The 6943-nt window shown below is 35.6% G+C and overlaps 1 pseudogene; it reads right to left on the bottom strand.

Moving 5' to 3' along the window:
• Positions 1-3384: 3384 nt before the first annotated feature.
• Positions 3385-4179, bottom strand: LOC149804291 (uncharacterized; annotated as a pseudogene).
• Between the last annotated feature and the right edge of the window lie 2764 nt (positions 4180-6943).

Genomic DNA, 6943 nt, shown 5'->3' with positions numbered 1-6943 from the left:
CATATTGCACATAGAAGAACATAAAGATATTCAACGTTTGTCACAGATTGCACATAGAATAACATAAAGATATTCAACGTTTCTCACAGATTGCACATAGAAGAACATAGAGTAAAGATATTCAACTTTTGTCACTTATTGCACATAGAAGAACATAAAGATATTCAACGTTTGTCACAGATTACACATAGAAGAACATAAAGATATTCAACGTTTCTCACAGATTGCACATAGAAGAACATAGAGTAAAGATATTCAACTTTTGTCACTTATTGCACATAGAAGAACATAAAGATATTCAACGTATGTCATATATTGCACATAGAAGAACATAGAGTAGAGATATTCAACGTTTGTCACAGATTGCACATAGAAGAATATAGAGTAAAGATATTCAACGTTTGTCACATATTGCACATAGAAGAACATAAAGATATTCAACGTATGTCATATATTGCACATAGAAGAACATAAAGATATTCAACGTTTGTCACAGATTGCACATAGAAGAACAGAGAGTAGAGATATTCAACGTTTGTCACAGATTACACATAGAAGAACAGAGAGTAGAGATATTCAACGTTTGTCACAGATTGCACATAGAAGAACAGAGAGTAGAGATATTCAACGTTTGTCACAGATTACACATAGAAGAACAGAGAGTAGAGATATTCAACGTTTGTCACAGATTACACATAGAAGAACAGAGAGTAGAGATATTCAACGTTTGTCACAGATTACACTGGTCAACAGTGAAATCATTACTGACTTGAAAAGGCCCTAATCTGTAGTATTTTGGTGTGCCGAACACGAATATAACCGTGAAAAATTTGTATTGGCTCTCGTTTTGAAGATATTCATATACCTCATTTTCTATGTTTCACTGTGTAAATTTCTCCAGTAGGACTGCAGCAACATCCGGAATAATGATGTAACATTGCATAATACCATCATGCTCACATCATCCACAGTTGATTGCATCATTTTCTGATGCAATGCAATACTAATGCCATGCGGCTGCTGAAGTAAGTTGACGTCAGCAGTGTACTATACATGTGTAGGCCTATTATACTAATGCCAGGCGGCTGCTGAAGCTGACGTAAGCAGTGTACTATATAAAGCCCAATCAGATAGGTTCAGCATTTAAAATATTTTAGACGTTGTGCGAGACAGTTCAAGCTACTGTTACATAAAACTTATTATTTTATCCATTTACGTACAATAAAGAACAGTAATGCCTCGAAAGTGTGTTAATACCGCGGACAATTTTTGCTATATTTGTGGGGAAGTGACATTTGCCAACCAGAAGAAAAGTATCAATTCTCAAGTGAAGAAGGCATATCATCTTTACTTCGGATGCAAGGTTGGTGACCAAGACAAGCCTTGGGCTCCGCATATATGCTGTGCTACATGTACAACACAGCTTTCACAGTGGTTGAATTGCAAAAGGTCATCAATGCCGTTTGCAGTCCCAATGGTGTGGAGAGAGCCAAGCAACCACCTAAATGACTGTTACTTCTGCTTGGTTCCTCCTCTTTCCGGCGGAATAACGAAGCGAAAGAAGTCGAGAATAGTCTACCCAAACATTCCGTCTGCATTGAGACCAGTTCCACATGGTGAGGGACTTCCTATTCCAGAACCTCCAGCAGAATATTCTCTTGATTCATCTGACGAAGACAAAGGTGAGTCGACCTGTTCTTCTCCTGGTCCATCAGCATGCAGTGATCCAGATTTTCACTGTGGTGCATCATCAACTCCACACAGAATAACACAGGAAGAACTAAATGACCTGATTCGTGATTTGGACTTATCAAAGAACAAGGCAGAATTGCTAGGATCAAGACTCCAACAATGGAATCTTCTAGAAGAAGATGTCACAATTACTGCATATCGAAAGCGCCACCAGCAATTGGAGCCTTTCTTCAGAAAGGAAAGTAATCTGATATTCTGTTCCGATATTGAGGGCTTCATGAATGCTTTAAAAATCACTCATGACCCACAAGAATGGAGACTATTTGTGGACTCTTCGAAACTGAGTCTCAAGGCTGTGCTTTTGCACAATGGAAACATTCTTCCATCTATTCCAGTAGCGTATGCTGTCCACATGAAAGAGACATACGATAACTTAAGGCAGCTACTGAATTCCATTGAGTATAACAAGTACAGCTGGCACCTCTGTGGTGATTTGAAGGTAGTTGCCCTTTTAATGGGACTGCAGCAAGGATATACAAAATACATGTGTTTCTTATGCGAGTGGGATAGCCGAGCAAGGGAAATGCACTACATGAGGAAGGAATGGACTCACAGGCAGAATGTAGCCATTGGTGAGAAGAATATCCAACACCCAGCTCTGGTTGAGGCTCAGAAAATCTTGCTACCACCCCTTCACATCAAACTAGGTTTGATGAAGAACTTCGTGAAAGCCATTGACCGGACTTTGCCAGCATTCCGATACCTGCATGAAAAATTCCCTCGACTCAGCGAAGCAAAGATTAAAGAGGGAGTTTTTGTGGGTCCTCAGATTCGAGAGCTTTTCAAAGATGACCGGTTCAACAACTTGCTGGAAGGTGACGCGAAACAAGCATGGAATGCTTTTCGCCTAGTTTCTACAAACTTCCTCGGAAATGTTAGGGCAGAAAACTATAAGGAACTAGTAGAAGACATGTTGATGAAGTATAAGAAACTTGGCTGCAATATGTCTCTAAAGATTCACTTCCTTCATTCCCATTTGGATTTCTTTCCTAGCAACTGTGGTATTGTTAGTGATGAACACGGCGAACGTTTTCATCAAGATATCGCAACAATGGAACAAAGATACCAGGGAAAATGGTCCACTACAATGCTGGCTGACTACTGCTGGACACTCCTCAGAGATGCTCCCGAACAGCTGTACAAGAGACAGGCGAAGAAATCTAAGATGTAGTCAATGACTTGATTTTTTATAGGTAGGCTATTACAGTTGACCTTTTACTATTGGAATGCATTTCGTTATGTCAACATTAATTTCTTGCAGATTACAAAAAAACTAGAGCCAATTTTGCAATTTGACTGTCATATTCGTGTTCAGCACATAAAAGTTGATAAGAATTGACTAATTTTATTTCAGTAACATGACTTTTGTAAAAATTTGTTGTCCAGTGTTACACATAGAAGAACAGAGAGTAGAGATATTCAACGTTTGTCACAGATTACACATAGAAGAATATAGAGAAAAGATATTCACGTATAGTATACTTGAAAAGTGATCAGAGTGAGATAGAATACTGTACATATTTGCTGAATTTAAATAAATGTCTTTGTTCTGAAGAAAAAAAAATGTATTGTTTTGTTAACCTTTCTACTGCAAAAACCAGATTAAGATGAGATGTTTTTTTCCCCAATCATTTAGTGTTTTCTTACCAAATATATTTGAGCATGTCTAGGTACAATTCCATTTCTAAAGGAACACAGAGTAAAGCACACCTTTATTATTTCTGTTGCCAGTGCAGATTCTGTATTATTAAGGGGGTTGCACAAAATTTTGTATGTTTTTGCTAAACCAGTGATTATTTCAACATGAACTTGTTTGCTTGTGATTTTTCTACCTTTTAGCACGCTTCTGGATGACAAACGATTCTTGGCCTTGAAGAAACTTGGGATATTAATATGAATATTGAATGGAATGAAGATATCCTCTACATTGAAGCCCTTATCAGCCATTATTGAGTCCCCTGGATCACACATCGTAGTCAGTTTACTTCTTTTACACATCTGTCGATCGCTAATAGAACCTCCATGGGCACTAGAAACATAGGAAAAAAGTCCACCATCCTTTCAACCCACCAGTACCTTTACAATATTTCTTTTTTTGTACGTTGAAAATGTTGCTTGTTATGCCAGTGGCTGTTTGGGTTTTAAAATTGAACACTCTGTACCATCCACTACCACCCTGGTATTGGTGTATTTTGCCTTAAAATCTGTAGGTGCAAATAAATTAACTAAATCTCTGGATGGCCACCAGCTGACCTCGTTCCACTGGTGAAACATAAAATGTACCCATGTGACAGACACATTGGTAACCCCACTCTCAGTTAGTTTAAAAAGACAACTGAGTTCGAAATTTGTAATGTGTCGACAGAGTTTAATTAAGGTACAAAAAAACTGATCTTCAATACATATATCAGGTAATTTCTCACCCATGTGACAGAGAAATCTACTTGTTTTGCTAACCTTACTTTTCTTGTCTCAGTCTAGTCATCTCAGACCAGTCGTTTCAGTCAAGGTGTCCACGCGCTGAGAACTACTTTAAAAAGAAAAGAAACCCTTGTTGTCTTCTGCTGTGCCTGACGTAGTTGTACTAAAATCAAACAACAACAGCAACAAATATATAACAAAAGCATAGTAACTTAAGTTAAATCCATCTTTGAGAATACAAACTCATATGATGTCGAGCTTTTTGATATTATACTTGTTCGTTCCACACAGCATGGTCAGTTTTATTCTATATGCAGGCCTAGCTCAATACATTTTTAAATCAGGGTCATTAAATGTAGCTAAAGCTACCTAACTAGTTTTAAATACTTCGTGTGAAACAAATTATATACTGTTAGCTACATTTAATGACGCTGACCTGATAATAACTGTGTTTCAGATAGGATAAAATTATCAGTGCTGTGTGAAATGAACAATATAACAGAAAACACTTATCCATGCAAAGATACTATAGACCTGTACACTTCATTGCCTCCCTACTCTCTTAAGAAATACGGAAAAATTAGTAACAGCCAGAAAAGTGTTATATAAAACATGCTTTTTTCTAATTTTGTTAAGCATCTCCACTGTGCCTCGGTTGAATCAAAAATATACGTACAATATTTAATGACAAATAATACACTTACCAGCCAGAAGGAATAATGTATCCGTCAGCATATTAATCCATAAGCAAATTTCAATGTAGCACTTGCCATATTTCCAGGACAGAAAAATAAATGTTCAAAGAATCCGTGAACTTGAAAGTTTAGCACATGGTTATCCGCTCCGTTTTTGGAGGTTCACTTATACACGGGGATAATTTTACAATCAATATTAAGGCCAATAAAAGTATGTCACACACAGTTTCACCTCCTCCAAAGAAAAGAATAGTTATATACGATAGTGACACAGATCTCTAATTTCCCATTAATAATCTATAGAAAGATGTTACTCTTCGTTACAGCTTGTACTAAGTATAACTACAGTAGCGCTGAGTAGCCAATATCGTTTTTCAAAATTGGAACTGATGAAAATAAAACAGTTTCTTGTAATAAATATCAATTATTTATTGTCAATTTCATATAACATCCATATATTAAATGTGACAAAACTTCATTATTATACGACGTTTTATGTTCTTATTTTCTTTGCTCACGCGTATAAACTGTGTACTTCGGCCGCAACGGTCACACCACAGCCCTCATTAACATATTTACATTATTGCACCGCATGTAAACATTGGACGTGAGCGCATGTGCAGAATTCTTTTTACTTTAAAGGAAAATATTGGGTGAGAAAAATAATCTACGTTGGGGTTTGGACCGAGACAAGGAAATCCCAGTCGCGGGTTTATATTATGTCTCCCCACTCGGGCAAACCTCGTGGGGAGACAAATAATATAAACCCTTGACTGAGATTTCCTTGTCTCGGCCCAAACCCCAACATAGATTCTATATGTCCCATATTCTGATAATTCTCCAGTCTGGTATAAAAATTTATGCCCTTTGGATAATTCACTATATAATGGATATTAAACATTGGTTGATTACCACTTTGTGTTCCACAATCCCTTGTGCTGGTTTCTTCAGTCTAAGTTGAGGCAGAGATGTAGACTGGAACCACTGAAATAAAATTGTAATTGCATTTGGTGAACTTCAAGGTTATCACAGACTTACAGAAATAATAATAATAATAATAATAATAACAAAAATAATAATAATAATAATGGATAGTTCAAAATCAATACTTCTCCTGTAGGTTACACTGTTTGAAACGTTTTTCTTATCCTTCCACCCATGATTTTGGCGTCGATCTCGTCTTCCAAAGAAACGTTACTAATAGCACATTCAGGCACATTACAATCTATACTGATTCTATAGCGGATAGTTTAAAATCAATACTGATTCTATAGTGGATAAGTTTAAAATCAATATTGATTCTATAGTGGATAGTTCAAACTCAATATTGATTCTATGGTGGATAGTTCAAAATCAATATTGATTCTATGGTGGATAGTTTAACATCAATACTGATTCTATAGTGGATAGATTAAAATCAATACTGATTCTATAGTGGATAGTTTAAATTCAATATTGATTCTATGGTGGATAGTTTAAAATCAATACTGATTCTATGATGGATAGTTTAAAATCAATACTGATTCTATGATGGATAGTTCAAAATCAATACTGATTCTATAGTGGATAGTTCAAAATCAATACTGATTCTATAGTGGATAGTTCAAAATCAATACTGATTCCATAGTGAATAGTTTCAAATCAATACTGATTATATAGTGGATAGTTTCAAATCAATACTGATTATATAGTGGATAGTTTCAAATCAATATTGATTCTATAGTGGATAGTTCAAAATCAATACTGATTCCATAGTGAATAGTTTCAAATCAATACTGATTCTATAGTGGATAGTTTCAAATCAATACTGATTCTATAGTGGATAGTTCAAAATCAATACTGATTCCATAGTGAATAGTTTCAAATCAATACTGATTCTATAGTGGATAGTTCAAAATCAATACTGATTCTATAGTGGATAGTTCAAAATAAATACTGATTCTATAGTGGATAATTCAAAATCAATACTGATTCTATAGTGGATAGTTCAAAATCAATACTGATTATATAGTGGATAGTTTCAAATCAATACTGATTATATAGTGGATAGTTCAAAATCAATATTGATTCTATAG

This window comes from Sinohyriopsis cumingii, chromosome 2 (assembly GCF_028554795.1).
Source record: "Sinohyriopsis cumingii isolate HCF-2022 chromosome 2, ASM2855479v2, whole genome shotgun sequence".
Lineage (NCBI taxonomy): Eukaryota > Metazoa > Mollusca > Bivalvia > Unionida > Unionidae > Sinohyriopsis > Sinohyriopsis cumingii.
Note: the sequence above shows the minus strand (reverse complement) of the source record. Positions and strands in the feature narration are given on the sequence as shown.